The sequence below is a fragment of the Ambystoma mexicanum genome, chromosome 1q (assembly GCF_040938575.1).
Source record: "Ambystoma mexicanum isolate Mex_15411 chromosome 1q, UKY_AmexF1_1, whole genome shotgun sequence".
NCBI lineage: Eukaryota > Metazoa > Chordata > Amphibia > Caudata > Ambystomatidae > Ambystoma > Ambystoma mexicanum.
Genome location: NC_090922.1, coordinates 263,153,580 through 263,178,760, shown reverse-complemented (window position 1 = coordinate 263,178,760; position 25,181 = coordinate 263,153,580). Strand labels below are relative to the sequence as shown.

At 44.8% G+C, this 25,181-nt stretch overlaps 1 protein-coding gene across 4 annotated transcripts in view; it reads left to right on the top strand.

The window, feature by feature from the left end:
- The window catches only part of CMIP (c-Maf inducing protein), a 726,603-nt gene that overhangs the window by 417,634 nt on the left and 283,788 nt on the right, over positions 1-25,181 (top strand). The window lies entirely within an intron of this gene.

Genomic DNA, 25,181 nt, shown 5'->3' with positions numbered 1-25,181 from the left:
GGCGAGCCATCTTTGTCCAATAGCATCCAGCTTCGCCGACTTCAACACATACATCAGAGGATTGTCGGCTGTGCCTACCATGAAAGTGGTGCCATAGAGGTAATCCTGGAAATTCTCTTTAACGCCCTCTTCAATGGCAGAAATTCCAACTTGTGCATGGGGTAGTTCTTTTTTACCATGTACACGCCTTGGCTGGGGAAAGCGTCCTGTCTCGTCTTTTACAGTTAGTTTCTTAGTGAAGGACAGCGCCCAATCCCTCCAGACTTGCATCCAGGTGCAAGATGTAAGGCAACCGAGGATCCAGGTAGGTCAAGATCTGTGCTGTGCTTAGGGTCCACTTGAGCTCCTCAAAGGCGTGCTGGCATCGATCAATCCATCTATCCGCCAAAGGACTCCTGTGGATGGTACACATGGTCAACAAAGTTGACGGTAGTCTTCCGTCTCCTCTGTAAAGGTGTATATCCGTTGGTGATGTCCACAAGTGGTTGGGCGATGTTGTCATATCCTGTGACGAACCTCTGTTAGTAGTTGCAGAATACCAAGAAACTATGGCCCCCTTACCGGATCCACGACGATGAGGTCTGCAGAGATTATGGGCCTCATTACAAGTCTGCCAATCTGGAAATAATGGTGCCGGTAGCAATGTACCGGCACCCTTTCCGGACGGACAGACAACAACTCTGCTTTCCGGGACCTGCCGGGTGCAACGGCCCCGTAAAGCAGAGTTGTCACGGAAGCACCTGGGCCGTTAGCAATGGTGCCCGTGCTTCTGAGTCCCTATTCCTGTGGAGTCCTTATGGACTCCACGGGGATGCAGACTAACATGTTCTGCTGCCTGACTACCTGGGCCACTGGGACTTGTAATGTCCAGGTGGCACCGGGAAGTCAGGTGGTGGAAACAGTGTTACGGGGTTGGCAGCAACAGCCACCGGCGGGTTACCGCAACCTCGTAATGAGGCCCTATGTGTTTAATGTACTTGACGCTCGACTGGCAAAACAGACTCTTATCCACACTAGCCTTTAGCCCTTGCTCCCATAGGTAATATCCAACACCTTCATGAGTCTTCTATTCTGTTCCTCCTTGGTTCTCCCAAACACAATGATGTCATCCTGGTAAACCAGTACCTTTAAGAGACTCTCTCTCTCTTTCTCTCGCTCTCTATTTCTCTCTTACTCTCGCCTCCCTCCATCTACGTTTCCCTCCGATCTTATCTGCCGCTCTCTGAATCTCACTCCTTGCAAACAGAACGCAAAATGATCACCCGCCACTAGCCATTGGCTGGCGATAATGAAATCTTGGCTAGTAAGAAATGGTATAGTGTGTGCATGTGGAAAATTAAGAGGGAGAGACATTTTATAAATTTCTTGTAGCTTGCAACTTAAAACTCTACCCCTGCATTCCCAACACTACTCCTGCCTCTCCTCTCCACTACCCTCCTGACTTTCACTTGTCTCTCACATAGTCTGTCTATCATTCTACTACTGTTAACACCACTAGTCTCATTCCAGAATTGGCTTCAAACACATGCTCAGTAACACACACAGGCGCACACGCCCAGAATGTTGCCACTCTTAGTCCTAACACCTTACCTTCAATCTCTCCATACATGCCACATGTGTCCTCCAAGGCCTTCTCCACCTGCTGCACACTCCACGTTGGTCTCTTGGCCTTCCTCTAATCACACCCAAACAACAATCACTAACTACTGATTTAGCTGCCCTTTTATGTCCCTCCCCTTCCTGTCTGGAAGCTTCTATTAGCATCCATTTGCTACCTAGGTTAATCTCTGGCTAAGCTGTCCTCAGCGTCTCCCGTTGTGGGCTGGGAGTTTCCCAGAAATACTTCATAAGGTCCTTTAACCTGGTCCCTTTTTCATTCTCTATTTTCTCCAAGCCAGCCACGTGGTCTTCTGCATCTTTTGCTTTCCAGGAAGTTAATGTCCACAAACGTTTTGTGAAGGGTTCCCTCGTCTCCCCTAGTGCTAGGTCATGCTGTACTAGTTCCCGACCCGCTGCTGCTGCGCCACAACAGTGTGCCCGGGCCAGTGGTAGTTAGCGTTTGGTCTTCTATTCAACTCCAAAATGGTGGCGCCTAGCCCATTTTCAATATGCTGACCAGTTTGTTCCTCCCATTCTAGGCTGGGTCTTGTCCATTGGGTCCAGGTGCATTGTGGTACTTGTACATCTGTTCTTCTCTGACTATACTGCCTTCCGAGAATCTCCTAAAAGATTAGACATAGACACTTGGCCGGGACAGAGGCCGATAGACATCGGGTCCGAGATAGAGGCACCAATGTACGTACACAGATTTGTGCATATTGGGGAACCTGGCCAGAGATCTGACTCCGGTCCTCCCCCCAGCACTTCTGGGTTCATTGATCCCTCCCGCCCCCTGTTCAGAGGGTCAAACCCATGGCACTGTCACATAGCCGCATATAGACACTCTTCTGTTGGAGTTTAAACCGTTGGCATTGTAGTCTGGGCATGTACACCGGTTCTATGTCATATTGCTGATATAAATCACTTCGAGGTAATTTACTTCGAAATGATACTTGGTTTTTAAAAAAATGATTCAAAGGGATTTCCGTTTGTAAAACCCCCGGATACCATGTACACATTTACACATTAAACTAGGACTCCCAGGACGATATTGGTCCCAGTTTGTCTTGGATAGAGTTCTTGGCTTATTGATGACCCTTAATGGAAGCTTCCTAACCTTAACGGAATAGATGTAAATGGCTAGCTGATCACCCATGTAAATACGTTCGTACATGTGTCTGCGTGATGAAGCCCGGCCCTATTTTTTGACCTTTCTGAGAAGTCTTTTTGTCAACATGGGTAGAGATCCACAACCTCTGTCTGTGTTGTGTGTATGACTAAAAGCAACTGATTCAGAATGCATGCATTGATGGGAAATGGAACTTGTAATCCAGGATAGGCGTCCCCGACAACGTGAACCCAGTAGTCACTATGGTCAGATTGGAGACAAGTTATGCATTTGCTTTGTTATACACTGATGCATTTCTGTTTGTCTTTTGTATAATACAATTTATTTGTTGGTTGGGGACAACTTATTTATCCCCTAGGAAACATTGATTGTCTTGACCTGTGTGGGATGGTGCCCGCCATATACATATATATGATTTTTTGTTTATTTGCCTTTACTTATTTTCCTTCTTTATATTTTTACTTTTTTCTCTTCTCTTTGCCTTATTTTGGTTATGTAATTTTGATTGTGAATATAGATTGGGTATTGATTAGAGATTCAAGCTGTCCTCTGATGCAATATGTTTTTGAATCATCTTATGCACAGTGTGTCCATTTTACACTTTAGGACGCCTACTAAACCTATATGCACTTTAATTGGATATGCGTAATATTGGTTGTGTGCTTTTATCATGATTTTTGTACTATGTGTAATAGAATTGAATATGTGTTTATTAAAGATTAATTGATAAATGTATTTGTCTTGACCTGGTCTATCTACCCATCCAGCGCCTACTCGATGAGTATTTCATTCGGTTCATTGATTCAATGGTTTGATTCACGTGAACCTCCTTCCCTTTCTTGTGCTTATTGGGAAATGGAACTTGAGCAGGTCATACCCGATGAAGTCTGGTTTTCAATTCTGCAACACACACCCATTATAACTGAATTAGCGACATAGACTTCTTCAACATGCATTCCAGTTCTGCTGCACACCTGTTGAAATAGCAAGGTTTGCAACATATGGTTGCGCAAGGTGCAGGAAAAATGTAGCGGGCTCTCTGCACGTCTCATAGTATTGGCCACTGATTGCATCCTTCGGAGCGATGTATGGCACACCATGCCAAAAACCACTTTCTGTTTACCTTGGGCGCAGACTCAACTTTGTGTATTTAATTTCTGTTCCTGGAATGCATCATTAAGCACTGGTATATGATTTGCATGCGATAATGATGGAAAGGTAATTTAATGCAAATAAATAGAATTTCAAATTCCCATTATTTCTAATTCCCTTGTGGTCTTCACAGGGGTCCCTTCCTATCTACTAATGCACTACAAAGCGAGTATTTCACCTTGCAGGTCCTGTGAGCATTAGTTCCTGGCTTCTGATCCCACACTCGCTCTGTCTTGAATCTGTGTGGCTGAAGCATGCAGACGTTCTGTTAGCTTAATCCTTCATAGACGTTTTTCTTTGCTAGTAGGCTCTGTTCCACTGTCATCCTCCAAAGAACATTAAGGATTTCATCCTCCACGAGACGAAGAAGCATAAGGTCTTTTTTGCTTCTCGGCACCCGGCACTGCACACATTTCTGGGTGATGTTGGCCACGGGAGGGACTCTTGTGTTTCTCACCTTCTGGACGCTACCAGACCTCCACCCAAGAGTCCTGTGAGAGGGAGAATGCAGCCATTCATGTCAAGGGTTCAGTCGAGCCCTGTGCCCGTGCTCCTGCCCAGGAACCAAGCCAGTAAATTCTGAATTGCACAACAGTGCTCCAGTCGAAACATTCACACTTTCTGGCATTTTGTTCACACACAATGATTCCTTTCACCCACTTACAGCTTCAAACAAATGCACTATGTCTTCAATCCGAAGGTCCTAGAAGGCATCTTCCAGCTCTCACCCTTTCCTCTGGTGATACGCATACACGTTTTCCACATAATGGGTTATAGAGTGGAACCACAAGGCTGCTTAGGTTGCCATTTTGGCGCATCAAAATTTGCTGATGTCATGGCAGATTCCCCCATCCAATTCTGCAGCTTCTGAATAGGGACTCTCCAATGCTCACTAGCTGCGAGGAACATGTCCTCCAGGGTGGACGCTGGATTTCCTCTCTCACATTCTCCAGTCTTTTTTAGTCACACTCTTCTTCTGATTAGCATTGACTAGAAGACCTCATCCACCACCATGCGGGTGCATTCAGTTACTCCTTCAGCTTCCGTTTCTCATCTATGCTACTTGCTTACTCTTGAGTCAACCCCAGCTCCATAGAGTTCATGGGGTCCTGTCCTCTGCACTTAACCCTCACAATATTGGCCAGGATATGTTTTTTTAGCAATCTACAACTTTTTGGCCATGATGTGGTACCACCAGGTCCTAATCTGAGAGGCTTGCCTGCTTATGCCTGCTTCGCCTCCTGCACATCAAGTTCTTTCAGCCTCAGCACAGCAAAGCCCCCACAGCATTCTAGTGTCCTTGCACCTCACTAGCTCATATTGGTGCTGCAGTGTCCTCTACAGTTCTGGCTTGGGGTCCTCATCCTGAAGCACCCTCGTCTCTCTAGCAGATACTAAACTGGCTCCTCTTGTGGACCCCTTGGTGAACATAATTACCTTCCGCATACATCACTCTCATCTTCCTGGCCCTTCCACAAGCCAATAGAGGGCTCATGGAGTTTCTAGCCAGTTCTATATGTACAACCGCAGTCTCTGAACAGGGTGTCCTGGTCTCTGTTCTGGCTAGCAGGTCTGACCTGCATTCTGAACTCCAATCTCCATGGGGATGTCTTATCAGTGGTCCACAAGATTTGGGACAAGCCCCACTCATCTCAAACACAAAGTTGTATATTATATAGAGGCCAGTATCTACTGAGAAGGTTTGGTTAGCTGGTATCTCAACCCCAGCTAGAGTTCTGCTTGGTCACATCCGCCATACTGTGGAGTAGACTCTCCTCATCTTCTGCTTTGTCTACGGCTTCATCCAAGAAGGAAGACAATATGCTTGTCTCTGTTGGCCAGAATATTTACCTCAACTTGGTCTTAGATCTTAGACAGGCCAGTGTTGATGTTATTTTGCGTGCAGCCAAACCTCGAGCTGTGGAAGGAATTGGCAGATTTCAAGGCCAAAGTGCCGGATATAAAATGGTCAGAATTCACGATGGCGTACCAGAAGCAAAACGGTCGCGCACAGACGTTTTTTGAAGGTGTGACACACCATTTTGCTACTGATGACAGGGGATACATTTTGGCCATTATACTAAGTGACAAGACTGGGTCAGCGTGACTAAATTCCTGGACAGAATTCACAGATGTCTAGGACTAAATATGGAACCTTCCTTTCAACAGTATATAGCTCTAATTTGCAAGATGGGTCTCTCAGTCACTATGCAGATGTCCTATCTGACTGTTTGTACAAGGCTCTACTGTATGGGCTTTTTCTGGGAAATCAGATTGGGCAGTGTCTTTCCTACAGAGGAGAGGATTTGAGTCATTCAGAAAGCAACACATCAATTTCTTTCAGGGAGGTCCACAACTTTGTGGTGTTTCCAGACTTTTCTTGTGCCTACTGCTGGCTGCCACTGCTGTGCCCACATTGCCCTGGCTTCAGATGCCTTTAACAGCCAACTGGTACTGGCGTCAGGCATAGAAATGGACAGGATTTCAATCTGTCATGCAATAAAGGGGGGCATGATCCAGTGGTCCATTTTAATGAATGTCACAATGGGAGGCCCATTCTCACTGCTCCCTTGTGCTTAGTTCATCACAACCGATTTATTTTTATGATAATCTGGGCTGCCACACCTCAGAGCCTCCATGTTCACAATCTGTGGATTTAGCAGGACAGTGCACAGAATATCATACTTCTTGAACTGGAGGCCATTTCTGGCCCTCAAGTCTTTCTTGCCTTGACTCACAAGCCCCTGAATGTTGTTTCTCACTGACAATACTACTGCAGTTTTTTATATAAACAGGGGGAGGGGGATGATCCCCTTGCCAGCTGGAAATGGCGAAAGGAGCTGAGTGCAGAATGTTGGCTAGACCCTCCAGGCAACTCTTCTGATAGGTGTTCAGAATGCAAAGGCATATCTCCTCAACCAGGTTCCTTATCAGAATCAACAGTGGAAGTTTCACACATGGGTCCTGCTTTTCCCTCTCTTCCAATCATCCATCTCCTGGCCTCAAAGGTCAAGCCACCAAGAAGTGCATTCTGATTCATGTAGCTCCTCGCTGGCCAACAAGTTTGTTTTTTCGGACTTGGGTCAGCGGTCATCCAACCTCCAAATTCCTTTAGTGCAGGTGGACCTTTTGAGCCAACAAGAGGGCCTGGTTTGTAGCTCTCCCCTCATCTATTAACTTGATAGCATGGTTCCTGAGGTTTTGACTCTTGAAGCTTTGGATCTCTCCTATGAAACTCTTGACATAATTCAAGTGGCCATAAAACCCTACAGAAGTGCCCAGTGTTGCATTAGTCACGTATAGAGCATTTTGTCATATCATTCAACCTTACCCTTAGCAAACACCTAGTAATTTATTTATTTAAGGTGTTTTTTTTAAAGTGCCACAGTTGTCACATTGCTGCGACCTCTGAATGCTTTGGTACAGACAAATGTAGGCTCAAACATGAGCAATTGGAGGAGGTTAAGGGAAGGTAGAACAAGAGAGTTGGGTAGGTAAGGAGGGTGAAAAACAGATTAGGATACTGTAGCAATTTCTTTTAGAAGAGGGAAATCGGGAGAAGCAGTGGGATTAACATGGAGAACGTAAAAGTGTATATGGAACAAAAAACTGGACATGGCAGAAGCCAGTCGCTTTATCTTTCATCTTCAAATCTCTACACCTGTGAATAAGCCATTTCAACTATTCAGGGTAACTAACCATTGTGTTGACCACTAGCCTGTTAAGTCTTCTTCCTTTTACTTGTTTCATGTCAATACTTTAATTATGTTGACATCCAAAACTGCATTTCTCTCAAATGTAATAAATCCTAATCTACTTGCCTTCCTTGCACTATTCTAACTTGAAATACCGTTTCTTCTCTTTCTGAATTAGATGTTCTTAGTGTTTTATCTTCAATGGAGGATACATCATATTTTGACGACCCTTTGCCTGCTTACCTTTTTATTCGTTCCTTTGAAGATTTCTTCTTTTTAGCTCCCTCTGGTGAATTCCTCCTTTTCCAAGGGATTTTTTCTCTCTTGTATCAAAAGTGGACAGATGCTTTCACTTTCCTTTTAAAACAGTTGATGCTTTTGAACTTAATCAGCATCATTCCAAGCACCACCTTATTCGTGACTACCAACACGGTTGTGTTTCCTGGTTCCAGTACCCAGCCAGCCACTCTCGAGCTGTTGGATGATTTCATGCACATATTGGGCTCTGGAGGGACTGGCTTCTTTGTTTTTCTTGATCTCTCTGCAGCATTTGACACTGTTGGTTACGGGGCATTGATTACCATCTTATCCTTGTGCATGGGTTTGGTAATCCATCCTGGCCTGGTTCACCTCTTATTTCTGTAATTGAACACAGGTGAGCCCAGCAAGATTGGACCCTCTGCTGGTCAGCTTTGGTGTTCCCCATGGCGTGATACATTCACACTAATTGTTCAACATACGGATGGAACCGCTGGATGATTGAGTATCTGAGATGGATCTGAAGTTCTTAGTACGTGGATGACGCACAGCTTTATCTTAAAGTGCCTTCTTCAGCCGACATCATCCATTTGGATGAAAGACTGGAGATCTTTTTTGTCTCAAAAATCCTCTAAAAACGCAATTCCTTTTGGTGTCCTCTTTCAAAATCTTCTGCATCACATCAGGATTGACCTACTCCATCATCTTTGTATGGTTTTACTCCTGTGGTATCCCACGTTCAATCTCCTGGTTTTCTATTTGACTAAGAACTAAATCACAAATCTCATGTTTCTAGGATTTCTTTATTTTGTTTCTTTCAAATATCTCTTCTTTGGAGGCTCATACCATTTGGTTTTCTCCTTTCGTTGCCGAGCTGTCATCGAGGGACTTCTTTTTTCTGGCCTGAACAGTGGAAATACTGTTCTTATTGGGCATCCTGCCTGTTCTTTGGCTATATTTAAAAGCAATTGTACATTCTGTTGCCTGCTTGACTTTTGGTGTTTGGAAGTTTCTGAAGGTTGTTCGATCAACAAAAAGTGTTAATCTTCTTCGTCTTGACATTCCACGATTTAGACTTTCTTGCTTCTCTGAAGCCTTTCCAGCTGCTGCCTCTTGAATCTGAAAAGCTCTTCCCAATCTGATTAGTCTTTTATCATCTCTTTAGTAATTCAGAAAGGCACTTGAGACTTATTTTTTTTCAGCTTGCACAACCTTGCTAATTTGGGCTGTATTCTGTTGTCTCTAAGTTTGTTTTTTTATCTAGTTCTATTTTTTGTTTAGAGACCCATTGTTGTGTTATTGTAGTCTGTTACTGTGTAATATTATTTTGATGATTTTATTGCATTTGTACAGCGCACCGCTTCCATAGGGTCAGGGTTCACTATATAAAATGTTAAAATAACAAAGCCCTGTGATACCATCTCACCCAAAGTGAATACTCATTACCAACTAACCTTTAACCCTCCCACCTTACGTTAGCAGACACAACGTCTCTCCACACCACCACAATACTATAACATCTACATGTCGAACACAGTTGGCCACAATGACAAAGCCCCTGACAAGCATGCATGAACCTAAGTCCCACACTAACTCACACTTATTTACAAACATACCCACCACAGACTATGCCCAGGTCAGGTCCAACCGGACACCACACATATAGAGACGACTCGAAGATTACCGCACACAGAGAATGGATTCATGCACATGCCAATATGCCCTATACCAGTCGGGGGATATTTGTCTGGTTCTGGTTTTGACTTTGTATTCTGGGACCTGTTGTTCTGGGTTTATAATGGGGAAATCTGGGACTGATAAGTCCCAGAACGCTAAGTTAAAACCAGGAATGGCCTACCTTCTCATGAATGGAATGGGGCATGTTTGTATGTATGTGGTTTCTTCTACCTGCCGGCATTAGCACTGCCAAGACAACTATCTTTCTATCCTCTCTTAACTACGCCTACTAACGCACCGTCCAACCCATCTCTTGCAGGGCTCTAAGCACTCGTAGACCATGGGAATTGCAGAAATAGCGTCATGTGGGACCCAGCAGCATAACTATTACCCAACGTACTGGAGCACCTTTTTTCACCTTCAGAAACGCTCTTTTTGAACTCGCATCTTTGGCCTGCTGGCTAGAGTTTTCTGCATTAGTCACATCAACCATCTTAGCTCTTCTCCTGCACATTATACAAAGAAATACACTTGTATATCTCACATACATTCTTGGAAAATGTAGCCCTCTAATTCTGTACTCTATACATGGGAAATGGTGGAACCTCATATTGCCCATTTTGACTAACGTGTACTTAAAACTGAGGCTTCCTGTTTTGCGTTTTTCCTGATTTTTACACAGAAGTAAAAACTGAAATCAATCTCCTTTCTGCCTGTATTGTTAATAAACATTGGGAATCGGTTATGTTCTGCTAGGTTTCCTATGCTGTCAATCATGCTTTTCAGGCCAATGGCGTTGCAGGCTGGCAGCATGGAGAGTGTAAAAGTTGTATGAAAAAAGTATAAAAGTTCTTCAAATTGCTGATAATATATCTCGTAGGTCAGCAGCAAACACAAGAACAACCATTTCTCATTAGTGTCTTGTATAGCTGCATGTGTGTTTTTAATAAATGCATTTGTTTTATTTCTAGTAACTGAAGAAATATACTGGTTCTCTTTTTATGTGACAAATAATAAATGTGAAGACACAGAGAAATAATGGCCAAAAAATAAATTTGGAGATGTTCCCTCTAACTAGCAGAACTAAGCAGCCGTCTGGCAGATGTTCCCTCCGCTGGTCCTCCAATGGGATTAAATATCCAGGAGTGTGGGTCTCTGGTGGGAGATACTCCTTCTTGAGGGACAACTATGGGGCCATGTGATGCGCAGGCTAGCTAGATGGAGGGCACTCTCACTTACAATGGCGGGTAAATTGTCTCTTATTAAGATGGTGTTAGTACCCAAACTCTTATATATATTTGCCAACGTCCTGATCTGGCCGGGTAGGTCCTTCTCCAAACTTCACAGGCTTTGTGCACAATTCCTGTGGCACGCCGGGGCAATCCAGAAGAAGTGGGTGGATATGACCACTCAATACAAAAGGGGTGGCTTCATGGCCCCTGACCTTGAGCTATACTGATTGGCCGCAAAGGACCAATATTCCTTCTACTGGTATGGAGAAAAGCTACACCCACCTCATGTCAGGCTCAAGTGCCTGGCAGCGGGAGGATTGGACCTCAGGACGCTCGTATTGGACGGAAAATATAAAGATGACTGTCCGTTCGAGCCGTTGTCCTCAGAGGTGCTGGCCTGGCATTGTATCTTCTCGGACTATGCTGAGACGTGCCCATACAAAAAATGGCTTCCGCTGTGGAGGTTCCCTGGGCTGAGCTCCACATGGGACACCGCACTGGCGGTTCAATGGGAACATCTCAGCTATAGGGCCGTGGCTGATGTATTCTTAGATGGGAAATTCATCACCCCACTAACATGGCGGCATGAACACACTGTTTCAGGTATGGAACTAATGCAATACTACAGATTACATGCGGCTGTTCAGTCGCTATGGCCAAGCTACTCATCGGAACCCCTTGAGACAGGAGAGTTGGCATTCATTGCCAATTCTAGCGGCAGTCACTCTATACTATCAGCGCTCTACAAAATGCCTGTGAATAATAGTTCCACCTTGTCCTAAAGGACATGCAATAGCTGGTCGGATGACTTGGGGATTGGACTATCTGATAACCAGTGCAAATGCATGTGTGCACACACTAAGCAGGTCTCATTGAACTTTAGATTCAGAAGTATGCAATATAAATTGTTAAACTGTATTACACCCCCAAAAGACTCAGCAGGATATTTCAGGGTGTGGAGCATTTCTGCGCGAGGTGTCAGTTTAGTCTTGCCGATCACATGCATATGTTTTGGTCCTGCGCCCAACTGGGAACATTCTGGGACACTGTATTAAAGACTTTCTGATGTGGTGGATGTTGCCCTTGAACGCTTTCCCTCTGGAGTCCTGGTTGGTATGTGGGATAACCTCCCAAACAAAAGGCTTTGCTCATTTATAAATAAATACAGGTTGTTTGTTTGCCAAGAGATGTATACTGTTGAAATCGAAGCAGGTCGCCCCGCCCAATTCCAAAACTTGGATGAAAGCACCAACCTCGCCCAGAGCTGTGAGGAAATGTACGGGAACTCACTGCCCCCCTCTTCTCGCCACAATTAATGCCTGCTCAGAGTTCTGAACCTACCTAGCCAGCCTCCCAGTAACTGTGTGAATGTCATGAAGTGAACCTGCTAACTACACTACTCCAACAAGCAATGTTACGTATGTACCTCGAATAACTCACGGTATGATATTGTTGTAATGCACTGTATTTCTGTCTTCTTGCTGAACTTGAATACTCACTGTAACCAGTGCACTCGGACTAGTCTGCCAAATAAAAAAAGGTTTTAAAAAAATGGGATAAATTCTGGTTGTAATCACGGAAAAATAAATACTATAAAACCGGGAGCCTTACTGATAGCATGCCCAGCCTCCAGTGTTCAGTGCTCCCCAGTGGCATTCTCAAACCAGGTGCTTTTCAGAAGTGCCAACTATTGACCCGCGTGGAGTGTGCTTTTGTGAGGACAACCCCTCAGCCCCCACTTCCCCTCATCGAGATTGAAAGAGGCCTTGAGGCTGAAAGCAGATCCGTGCAGTACAAGGCTGTGACATTGCCTTTCAAAACTGCCTTGTCCTTACAGCCGGCTCTAATTTTGTCAGTGCAGACGTGTTGTGCATACAGACCATGTTGTCATCCTGTTCTCAATAATCAGACAATGTCACATGGAAAAATAAACAGAGCAGGAAGCCCTGATGCTCTGGTAGATAGTTTGTCATTTGCCCGCAGCAATCTTGCCAATTGCCATCTCGGGTGACACCTTGTTTGGACTTGTGACAGGTTTTTGGTCTTTAGGAGTGCATTCGAGGCGCGCTTCCTCTTTATGGAATTAGCACCACTACCCAACTGTTATAACTTATTATAGTTGGGTTGTGATGTCAAAATAACTGCTGCCTGATCCAGCACTGAGCAGAATTCCAGATGACACTGGGGCACATAATTAAAACTGAGACTATCATTTTGGATGACTTTAGTCCAATGTGAGAAACCTGACGGTATTCTCCCACCTACTCGCTTTGGATCTTCCATTCAGGTAGCCAGGGAAGAGCCATCACTATTAGATCTCGACCCTGGGGGTGGACAAGCGAGGGAGGATCACCTGAGTGGAGTATACCCAAGGGTGGGACATGGTATTCCCCCATTCCAAAAAATACCCCAACCCACTCTCCCTCAGCCTTCATGGGGTTTTTTCAATCTCACCCAATTTCCCCCTCCCCATTTCCAACAAATACTGAGACAAGGAGGATGCAACTAGGATGAATGAAGAGTACCCATAGAAACAACATGGGGAAAGTTAGGGAAACCTACTATAGAAACAACTCAAGTTGTCCCACTAATAGTCAGGCAGGGTCAGGCATTTGATAATGACCCCTCACACCTGACTCCACAACTATTTGTTGAACTATAAAAGGTGTGGTTTTTTCAAAGAGGAGAAAGGGAGCTGGGGATGTTATCCAGACCAGAGGGGCCAAGGAGAAGAGAGCATCAGGACCAGAAGCCTGGAGGAGAGCGGCGTGCCGAGACACTACCCCAGTGTTTGTGAGGGGCTGCAGCGTGGCTATGGAACCGGAGCGAGTCTGCCTGCATCCTGCTGCTGGTGTTCAGCGAAATGCTTGTTCCCTTGGGACTGGTGCCTGTCCGAAGGGTGCCTGAGGGGCAGGTGATGAGACCCTGACCTCAACCATGTGTACCCAGAGAGACCGCTCATCAATGCGACACTGCCCAGTGAGTTTCATGTTAGTGAGAGAGAAACTCGGGAGCGTGTGGTTGATTGGAGCGTGCGGGAGATACACAGTTTGTAAAGCGGCACGGAGCAGAAAAGCGAGAGAAAGTTTATAAAGAAGCACAGAGCGGAAAGTTAGAGGAAGCTTAAGAAAGCTGTTTAAGGATAGCAGAAAGAAGGAAAAGACACCTAAAGAGTGCAGAGGCACGAAAAGAAAATTGTGCAAAGTGCACAGAGGCACGAGAAGAGGACAAACAGGTGCAAGTGTGCATGTAAAGGAGAGGAAAGTGTAAAGTGTTCAGGGAGACGAAAAGAAAACAAACAGGTGCAAGGAAAGTGTGTAAAGTCTGCAAGAGGCACAATACAAATGCAACAAAGTAGAGGAAGGTGCAAGTGGGCACAAGAAAGCAAAGGAAACAACGAAGAGCAAGAAACAGATGCAGGAAGCACCAGAAAGTGAAAGGTGAAAAAGAAAATGCAAGGAATAAATAGAGAGAATACAGATCACAGTAGTCACGCCCAGGAGAAGCATAGAAACTGCAAGTTTTGAAAGTCTGATTGTACCCCACACGTGAAATGTGTATGAAATACCCTTATATAAAAGGAAAGGTATATCCTGACAAGCTGAACTTGTGTTTGAATACAAGAGGGGGCCTAAGCTTTGGGAGGGGGAACTCTGAGAGACCTAACAAAGTTGAATACCTATTATTTTGTTATACTGGCGAAATTGAAGCTTGGGGAAGAAGGGCCTACACTTGGGGAAGGGAACCCTGAGAGGCCTTATGCAGTTGAATACTTATTGGTTTTAATGCTAAAGTAGTTAAAGCTTGGCGAAGGGAACCCTGGAACGTTTGGAAAGGAACCGTATATGTTTCTTTTTGATTGTGTTTTGGAACTTGGAAGAGCTGATGCTCGGAAAGTGATTCCCAAGTAACTTAAGACATTTGAAAGTGTAAGAATGACAAGAACTATGGGGAAGGTCTGATGAACAGCCCTTTTTTTGATTGAACTTATTTTTGTGAAGCTGACCACCCCACTTCTGGTGAGAGTCAAATGAAACCAACCATTGTTTCCTATTTCCTGTTGAACCACTATTTTTCCTTTTTAAAGACTTCCTAACACATTTTTGTAAAGAGTGAGGGCAACCATAGCTTTAAACACACCGATTATTGTTTTGGACTTTGACATCGCTGGCCCTTATAAACATAAGTTAAGAGAACCATCCCTTTAGCGTTCGGGCGAGTTAGGCACTACACCAATCCAGGAAACTTAATAAATAAAGGTTTTGAAACTAACATATTTGAGTCTGTGTTTCCCATGATACCATACCTGTCGCACACTAAGCTACCTTTCACTGACACTTTACCACCCTTAATTTATAAAGAGCCGTTTATGGTAGCATTGTTATGTTGTGCAAGGCTGGACCTTAGCCAAATGTAGTAAAAAATGCAGTTGACTGTTATTCATTGAAAATCACAAACGAGCGTTTAAATGCATTTAATTATTTGCTTAAAATATTGTATGCACAGATTCCAAGATGGCTGCCAACTGCTAGGGTCGTGTTGCATCAAGCTCCGTACCCACAAGTGCAAAGCATGGGTTGGTAGACACCGAAACACACTGGGAAAAGTGAAGAAGGAAGATATCATTTCCATTCTAGCGAGGAGTTAAACAGCAAGCGAATCTTGAGCGAAATTGATCCCATTTCAGCAGGAAATGCTAGCAGCGAGACCTCCAACGCTGTGGCCCGAGGAGGAGCCCGAGAGCCCTGGCTTGCTAATAAGCATACGGCGCAACTTCCAGATTGAGGGACAAGGGTCCGAATCGAGAATCTGGAGCACCACCGGGACCCACGATCTCACCACAATCAGACATTGATCCTGTGACTGGTAGGACCGCTTCCCCGGTCCCCGGCATAGAGTAAGGCCGATCCAACATACCTCGTGGGGGGAGGGGGAGGCCTTATAAACGGCCGACACTGGACTGCCCACACAAAGAAGCAGAATTCTAGTACACCTCTGGGGGACGACTCTAACAACAACAGACAGTATCCAGCTCCACACAGAAACACAGCAGGCATCCCTCCTCTCGCAGAGTGTGAGGGGAATCCTCAGGGGAAAGACGGTACCTCTCCCTCCCAGGTCAAGTTCACAGAGCCTCAAACAAACAACACAGGGCACCATGCATCGCTGCATACGATGGGATAGCTCCCCCATCATGTGCACCAAGAGCGCCTCTAGCTCTACTTGCAAGGGGGCAAAGAACAACAACCAGGAGAGACTCCCAATCCCAGTCAGAGGATTGGGATAATGAGACACAGAGGCAACAACCTCGGGACTACATCTACTCAATGCCAGGGGTCAAAGTGAAGAAGACACCATGAAAGCCAAAACAACAAGCAACCCCCAAAGATAAACGCAAATTCAAGAGTGCTGGTCGAAACCAGGGGGGACCCAGCCAGCACAGGACACTATCTCTCCAACAGCAGGCATAACGCCTGATCCCCAAACCTACGACATCGCAGCTTCTATAGAGGACATGGAACAATGTTTCCAGGAGTTTCTGGAAAAGTCTCCACGTCATTACAAATGCAATTCAATACATTCAATGGAGACTTGAGGTCGGAATTAGCTTCAATACGGAGAGAAGTCTCCTCACTTAGTGAAAGGGTAGACACGAACGAAATTGTAAGACCTGGCATCGGACACTTCGAGATCAGATGAATTGCTAGAGCATATGGCCAGGACGACACACAACATCGAACTCCAATGTGAAGACCTGGAGAATAGATACCGGAGATCTAACATCCACATCAGGAACCTGCCGGAGTCAGTCCCATATGCAGATCTGAAAGCCGAGGTGTTGGGAATCTTCAGAGTCCTGCTGAATGCAGATACAGAGGTGGAAATTCTGATAGATAGGATCCACAGGGTCGGCCCCACACGCAGGGACCCAGGGGCTCGCCCCAAAGACACCTTAGTAGTGCTGGCAAATTACCCTAAAAAAGAATTGATCCAGAGGGCAGCAAGGAAAACCACACACTTTACTTATAACAGCAATGATATCGAGCTGTTCCAAGATCTATCTCAACTAACATTGCAGAAACGCAGAGACATGCAAGCCCTTTTGGAACCGCTGAAAGCAAAAAAAATCATAATAAAATGTACCGATGGACCTTCCCATTTGGCCTCCTGTTCACCTGGGAAGGCAAACAATACAGGGTCACGACATAGGAAGAGGGGACCTGAGTCCTACAGATAGAGCAGGAAGGCAGTGCTACCACACCGAACGCCAGAGTAAATCTCCCACGAGGCCCATGATCCTGGGAATGGACGACCAAAGCACACACCCGTAAAAGAAATGGCAAAAACATCCTGGAACAGATGCTTCCGCAGACTCCGTCTGTCAAAGATGCATCGCCAATGAAATAACCATAATTGACAATAGCAACACAACCCGAGCAACATAACATGAGTCAGATTGAGCAAAGGTACGTCTGATCTTGGAATCAGACTTTAATAGTCATTGGGGTTTTAGGATACCCTGCACACACCCCTGGCAAACGTAGTAGGCTATCTCCAAGGACAAAGTCTGCGGTCATAGTCACAAGGGTAGCCTACACCAGGGGGGGAGGAAGGGAGAGACCTTCAAGTTTAGTAGGGGGAAGTAGGGGATGGGGGGAGATAAGAGGGAGGGGAAGGTTGTTTTGATAGTTTAATGGGAGCAAGGGGTACACTCTGCATGCTTATGCACCAGCCAAAGGCAAGTACTCTGCGGGGCCATCCCCAAAACACAAACATTACTACTCCAACACAAACTCCAATGCTTAACATCCAGGGTTTGAATCAACCAGTCATAAGGAGAAAAGTAGACCGTCTGCTAACCATACATCAGCCAGATAAAAATGGAACTCCAGGAGACCCACATTAGGAGGCAAGACCAACACAAATTGAGGCTCACCCAATATCCCAAGATTATCCTGGCAAATGCTGAAGGAAAAGGAGCCGGTATTCTCCTAGCATTCAAAGCCGGCACACAGGTGAAACTTCTCCAATCTCTAGCAGATAATGAAGGCCAATATCTCTTTCTCCCGGTTCATCTGGGACCAATTACCCTTGCATTCGCCTCAGTCTATGCCCCAAACTACGGCCACAAAGGGTTCTTGAAGATGATCATCTCAAAGCTAGAACACTTTAGCCCAGGAGAGATAATACTGATGGGATACCTGAATATCACGTGGGACCCCACAAAAGACTGTAGCTCCAAAATGAAATATGCTCAACCTCCAGCCTCAGGCACCCTCAAAACTAAATGTAACCAACTCACATTCCGGGATGTGTGGAGGACGCGACGCGGTGATGACCCAATATACACGCATTACTCACACTTCCTCAAATCCTTTACTAGGATAGACTATAAATGGGCCTCCGCCACAGTGATAGGGAAAATCACGTGGATAGATACGCACACCAGAACCATCTCAGATCATGCCCCGATTGTGCTTACTTCCGAAATACCTGAGCCACACTCCAGGCTATGGAGTTGGTCCTTCTCAGCGGCGCTATTAAAAGATCATATCAATTGTGAAGATTTAGAGCGGAGAATGTTGGAATTCTTTGCAACACACGATGCAACTGACACAAACCCAGGCGTGGTTTGGGACGTGTTTAATGCCACTATTGGGGGGGGGGTTCTCATCGCAGCGGAAGTACAGAGGATGAAACTCAGGAGGAAAACAGAGTCAGAGCTGGAAGCTGACCTAAAGCATATCATGCAACGCATGGCGATCGGCCCTAGCCCCACACTTCAACGGCAATCTAGGTCTGTAAAAGATAAACTCGACCTTTACAAATAAACATTTCCATACCATACCTTTATGAATACCAAACTGTCCAAAAAGAGCTTCCTCTGTTTAAAACATAAATAATATATCAAAGCGAACAAGGCCGGTAAGATCCTAGCCAGGCAGTTGAAACAAAAACGTGCTGCCCAGCCAATTCTGGCAATAGAGGCCCCAACAGGCAAACAGTTCACCACATCGGAACAAATTATCAATCACTTCCACACGTATTACTCAACCGTTTACACGTCAGATAGCCCCGACCCACTATTGCAACAAATATACCTCCAGTCTGCAACTCTACAAACCTTACCAGTGGTAGATGGGGAACAGTTAGGAGACATCACCCGGGAGGAAGTGTTGAACGTAATAGCAAACCTTCCGCTGAACAAGTCGCTGGGTCCAAATGGGTATCCTGCCAAGTTCCGCGCGACCCTTGCCCACCAGACTCACGACCCTATTTAACTCTTCTCAGCCATGGCAAAATAACAGATATCATGGAAAAGGCCAAAATAGTTCTCTTCCCCAAAATCCTAGCCAACAGGCTTGAACATATGGTGCCTACGCTGATCCACCCCGATCACACAGGGTTTATCAAAGGTCGCCAAACGCATGATAACATCAGGAGGGTGTGCCATCTATTAGAAAAAGTGAATATAAAGGGTGACGCTGCATTGCTAGCATCCCTTGACGCAGAAAAAGCGTTCGACCGTGTCGAACGGTCGTTCCTCTTTAAACACCCTGCAAAGGCTGGGATTTGCCCCCCCCCCCCCGGTTCATAGCCAGAATCCAGGCTAATTATGTAAACCCCACAACAAGACTCTTGATTAATGCTCAGCTTTCCCGCCCCGCTCCCCCTTCAGAGAGGTAGGAAACAGGGCTGCCCTCTCTTCCCCCCCTTCTCTATGCCTTGCACCTTGAACTGCTTTTATCACAGCTGCGTCATTTAGATGCGCTTAAAGGCATACTCTTTGGCGGAGTAGCACACACATTGATGGCAGGCGCAGATGAAATGCTTCTTATGCTGACAGATCCAGCTATCTCACTCCCTGCGGCCCTGCAAGAACTGGAAAGATTCCACGAGGTGGTCGGTTTAAAGATTAATGTCCCCACATCTGAAATGTTTAACGTATAGCTAAAACAAAAAGAACTAATGAGCATTAAAGAAGTAACACAACTCAAATGGGTGGCAGATAAAATTCAGATACTGGGAGTTGCAGTGACGCGTACACTGAGGGAACTGTGCGATGCAAATTTCAACCCTCTTCTAGAGAATATCCAGGCACAACTGCATCGATTGTCTCCCCTTTCGGTGACCTGGCTGGGAAGAATTAATTCTATTAAAATGGTTATCCAACCCGACTCCTGTATCTTTTCCAGGCTCTCTCGATCTCGATTCCGGCATCCTTTTTTCGCACATTACGTAAAATGCTGTCTAAGTATATATGGGCAAACAAGTCCCCCTGGATCGCATTGACAACACTAATGCTACCATCATGGAGAGGGGGAGTGGGCCTCCCAGACTTCCGGAATATTATCGGGCCTTACAACTAAGGGTAATTATGGATTGGTTTGGAGAAGAGACGGACAAAAGATGACTACAGATGGAATGGGCGGTAGTAGGGCCACGTATGGGAGAAGAATTATGGCTTCCTAGACCTGATCGACCCCTAACTTACCATAGCAACATCACAAGGGTGGTGGAAGATGCATGGGACCAAGCAGCAAAACTAATGCATCTTACATCATTCCTATCCCCCTCTAAACCCCTATTTGAGAACCCACAGTTTTCTCAGGTCTAGAAACCCAAACATTCCTACAGTGGAAAGCTACAGGCTGCACGAAATTCCGGGACATATTTCCGGGGGAGGATATCAAATCCTTTATAATATGCAAAGATGAGCTGGGTCTGCAGGAATCCAAACACATCCCATACTATCAAGTAACCACTGGCTACTGGCCCCGTCCAACAGGACAGCTGCATTGTGACCCCTTACACCTTTCGAGGAATTTCTCACATCAAACCCTGGGGACAAACAGCTGATCTCTCAGCTCTATAAACTCCTTACTGACACCAATCAACAGGCAGAAATATCCTACCAGTCAAGATGGGAAGACACACTGGGGTGCACACTCACAGAGGACAACTGGTCAAGTCTCTGGGTGGATATTACCTGCATAACAAGATTGTTAGAGATTAGGGGGTTTTGGTTTAAATGTATGTTTCAGTGGCACTACACCTCTGAGAGATTACACAAAATGAACCGGGCCATACAGGCCTCCTGCTGGAGAAATTGTGGGCATAGGGGTGACTGATTGCATGTGTGGTGGCCTGCCCAAAGTTACAGCCATTCTTGGAAGAGGTTAACGAGAATGTAAGGGTAATATTCGGGGTGGTGGCACAACGTGCAAAGTGCGAAATCCTTTTGGGCATAGCAGAACCGGACAATAGGCTCTGGCCTAAACACACGAGAAAGACGTTCAACATCCTATACATGGCGGCTATGCAGGTCATCGCCCAAAAATGGAAACTACAGACCCTCTGACAATCACAGAATGGCTTGGTAAGCTTTGGAACTTTGTATCCCTGGAATGGGTAACATACGCAAGACAAGGGGAACAGGCCACATTCTCGCAGGAATGGGGGGCGATTTAGAACTTTTTACAAGGAGACTTTACCGAACAATATTGCCCACACAAGATACGTCTGTTGGGAATCTCATGATAAAACTGAATCAAAGCATAACGGCTCACTAGTGTACTGGGTGAATGGGGGGTTATAGGAGGAGCGGGGGCCAGTTGGGAAAGCATGCAATATGCTTGCTATGTTTTGTTAAAAAACCCAATAAACAAATAAAATTAAAAAAAATATATATATATAATGTCTTATATAGTATGCAACACATTTCCAGCTGCATGTTAGTGGTTTCTTTTCCCCAACTAGACACACATGTGCATGAACGAATAGAAAACTTCTTGCATTACAGCAAGCAACAGACCAAGTGTTAAATGGTAAGGAGTGGTGACCTTGTAGTATAAGGAATAAAATCCCCCCTACCGTTAGTAAACGTGATGTTGCAAGTTACCTCTGAGTGCAGTGCTCCAGATAAGATTTTGAGGTGGGAGTATTTTACTCCCTATTTTTAAACGTTGAGACCAAATGTGATTTCAAGAGAGTAAATATGACCTTTCTCCTTTGCGAGATAGGAAAATGTATGTGACATCCAGCCAATGTGTGCAAAATCTGTATGGAAATCATTACCATGCGGCAACTTTCTGCATTGTGACAGAATACACCTTTCATTATTTCTCTAAGGTCTGGCCATTTGATCTCTCCTGTATATATTTAAATGTTGAAAACACAAACACCTAATCAATTACATACTAAAGCAAACATGAATTGTATTGTGTGTTTTGTGGTTCGATAGCAGAATTGTCTTTTTATGTTTAATTAAAGTCCTAATTTCCCGGAGCTATTACTACTAAATGGTATGCCAATGTTATGATACAACATTGCAGAGGCAGTGACTCCATGCTAAGTTCTATACCTAATCTCATGGTCAAATGGTTATTTATCGCGCTTTTGGCAAACCCTGTACATAGAACATATTTATCACAATTATCACCAAACCAAAGTTGGTACTCCTTTATCGACCTCGAAAGGATGAAAGGCTGAGTTGACCAGGATTGTAACCTGCAACCTACAGATCACGCACTAATTGCAGCAACGAGCGCTCAACCAGCTGAGCTATCTTAATGCCTAACATCCTTCAGAGGTCGGTAAACTAGGTATCAACAGAGGTATAATAATCACTCTGCCTAGATGTTGGAAGAACCATGTTTGTAGCGCTAAATAAAGTTAAATACCCATCTGGATTATCACAGGGACAGGTTTTGCTGAGTTTCTATTTCATTTACAAATGTAACTTTTGTTTGTTTATGAACAGCGCTTGCACTTCCTCGAGAGTCAGGTTTTGGGTGTATTTATTGTAGTCTTGAAGATTTGAGAGGCTAGAAAACATGTGATTGGTGTAATGACTATCACTCACCCTTGAGCAGACTCTGCTGCCACTGACCATTTATTATTAAATTTATTATTAAATATTAATGTTCCCCATTGACTGCAAGGTTGAATGGATGTAAATGAGACCGTGCATACTTGCTGGATAGAACAATTCATCTGAAAATGACAGGTATTAAGAAAACATAGAAATGCTGTTTTTAGTCTACTCGCATTCATTTTCCCATAGAGAAAACGTGCTGTAGCGTGAAAATAGCTTTGGAGATTTGTACCAAATAAGAAACAATGCAGGCACAACGCATTGACTTAATTTCCTTGACTGGTTTGTGGTAGGTCCATCCATTTGTTTCTAAAATAGGGTGCCCCATGCTCCTTAAGACTGTTATATGGTCTTGGTGCTTTGCAGTAGAGAGGCTGAGAGAGGTGTGATGAATTGCGGGATTTGGTCACTTCTCCGAGGGGGATCCTTTCCTTGTGAGGCTAGGGAGGGGAATACGCTATAACCCGTGCAAACGACAAACCTGGTGACGTGATCCCCAACAGAACCTGGTAACAGCGAGAGCGGGAGACCTGGGCGGGGAGCTGAAAGTAACAAAGTCACTGTTAATACTCAGCACAGTGATAGTCAAAAGCAGACTCTTCATCGGGACGTTGTTACTTGTATCAGTAATACCCAAGTTAAGAAGAAGAGTGAATATCATTACTGGCATTATTGTCCCAGTAGGAAAGACGTATATAACAATTGGCCTACACATACTGGTTTCAGTGAGCGATACGACAATAACAAAAAGCCTACTCATACTCGTCCCAGTGAGACACAAAGAAGTAAAAAGTCTATAGATCTGTATTGGGAATTCCTTACTCATCAGAGTAGTCAAAAAGAGTGGAAGAAGAGTGAACAGAATAAACAGGAGCTAAACAATATTAATGAGGAGAAACCAATTGACACTTACCAATATAACATTTCGACATTGAAAGACAAAATTCTTTATAAGGTGTATGAGAAACCAAGAGCAGAAAAATACCAAATACCTAACTTCTCAAGGAGTCGATAACCACATGGGAAACAAGAAAAGGGCAGAGTCCAATTGAAAAAACTGTACGAATTGATAAGAGACATTACGAAGAACTATTTAAAAATACCTTATTGAAGAAAGTGGCTGAGAAATCCATCCACAGGAGAAGGGGAGTCATTGTCCTGTACCTTAGTTGTTAGCATAAGTCGTAAGGTCATATTAGTTTAGCTTTTGGATGGTAGACAGGTTTTATTCTGGAGTCACAGACGACTGATGAGCCCTCTAGTTAGGTAGGGAAGCCGGTACCTTAAGGAAAGACTGGCATTTTGTCATGTTTTGTTTTATTAAACGCCAGTTCAAATGGAAGTACCGGATCGGTCTCCTTCTTCTGACCCTCCACAGAGGCTAATAACTTTTAACTTGCTGGATGGATTTGGAGGACATTTTCTAAACCAAGGGTTTGTTCAGGACCCCTGAGTGCCCCCAAACTGGACCTTTTGGGAACAATTCATCAAAAAATTCAAAGATTATAAAGAAAAGATAAAAACGCATTTTTCAGACTATTCCTATTAATTTTCTTATAAAGAAAAGGTGATGTTTTTTAGCAGCTGTAGTGTGAAAACCGCTTTGGAGCTTTTGACCAAATAAGAAGCAATTTGGGCACAAAGCATTGACTTAAATGCCTTGACTAGTTTTGGGTAAATCCATCCAGTAGCTTTTAATTTTCGACTGAGAACGGGGTGCGCTCTGCTACTTAAAACCTTTATTTATTGTTTGCTTGTTAGGTGCTTATACAGCAAATACATTCTGTTTCAAAGCGCCCACAGGGCAACAGAGAGGGAACATGGGATTGCAGTACAATTAAATATACAAGAAATACAACGGGGGAAGGGACGGCCAAACCCACTATGCCTTGTGAGTATTCAGAACGTGCAAGTGCAGCAAGGGAGAGGTCAGTGGGGTAGGTGCTGGGGTGTCCGTGCTCGAGGGTGAGACACAGATGAAGTGCAAGGTAAGGTAAGTGTTATGCGGCTAGAAGCCGTGTTGGGTGGAAAAGTGCAAGTGCCCAGTGCGGAGGGTGTGCCGAGTCAAGTGCTGAGGGTAGACAGAAGCTGGGGAGATTGGGTGTGAGTGCTCAGGGGTCCCAATGATGCATAAAGGTCGAAGACCCCAATCACAGAAACTGTGAGATTTGCAGAGGAGGGAAGAAGGGAGGGAGGAGGAAAAGATGAAAGTCTTAAGGTGCTTTCATAACTTAAGAAGGTCCTGCTTAAGACGCAGAGGGAGGTGGAGTCTGTTCTATAGGAGGGATCCGACTGAGGAAAGTGACCCACCTCCTGCTCTCTGTTTAGCGAAACACTTTACACACAGAGTTTGTGCCAGAGGAACGAAGAGGCCTAGAAGGAGAGTATTTTGTAAGGGAGAGTTGCAGATAGTGCGGTCCCCGGCCCCAGACAGCCTTGTGGATGATTTCAAGGTATTTGAATTTGTTCTATGTAGCAACCAGGAGCCAGTGGAGACTTTTTTAGGGCAGGAGAGATGCGGTCCCTGGGCTTAAGGCCAAGGATAAGTCTTGCTGCTCTAT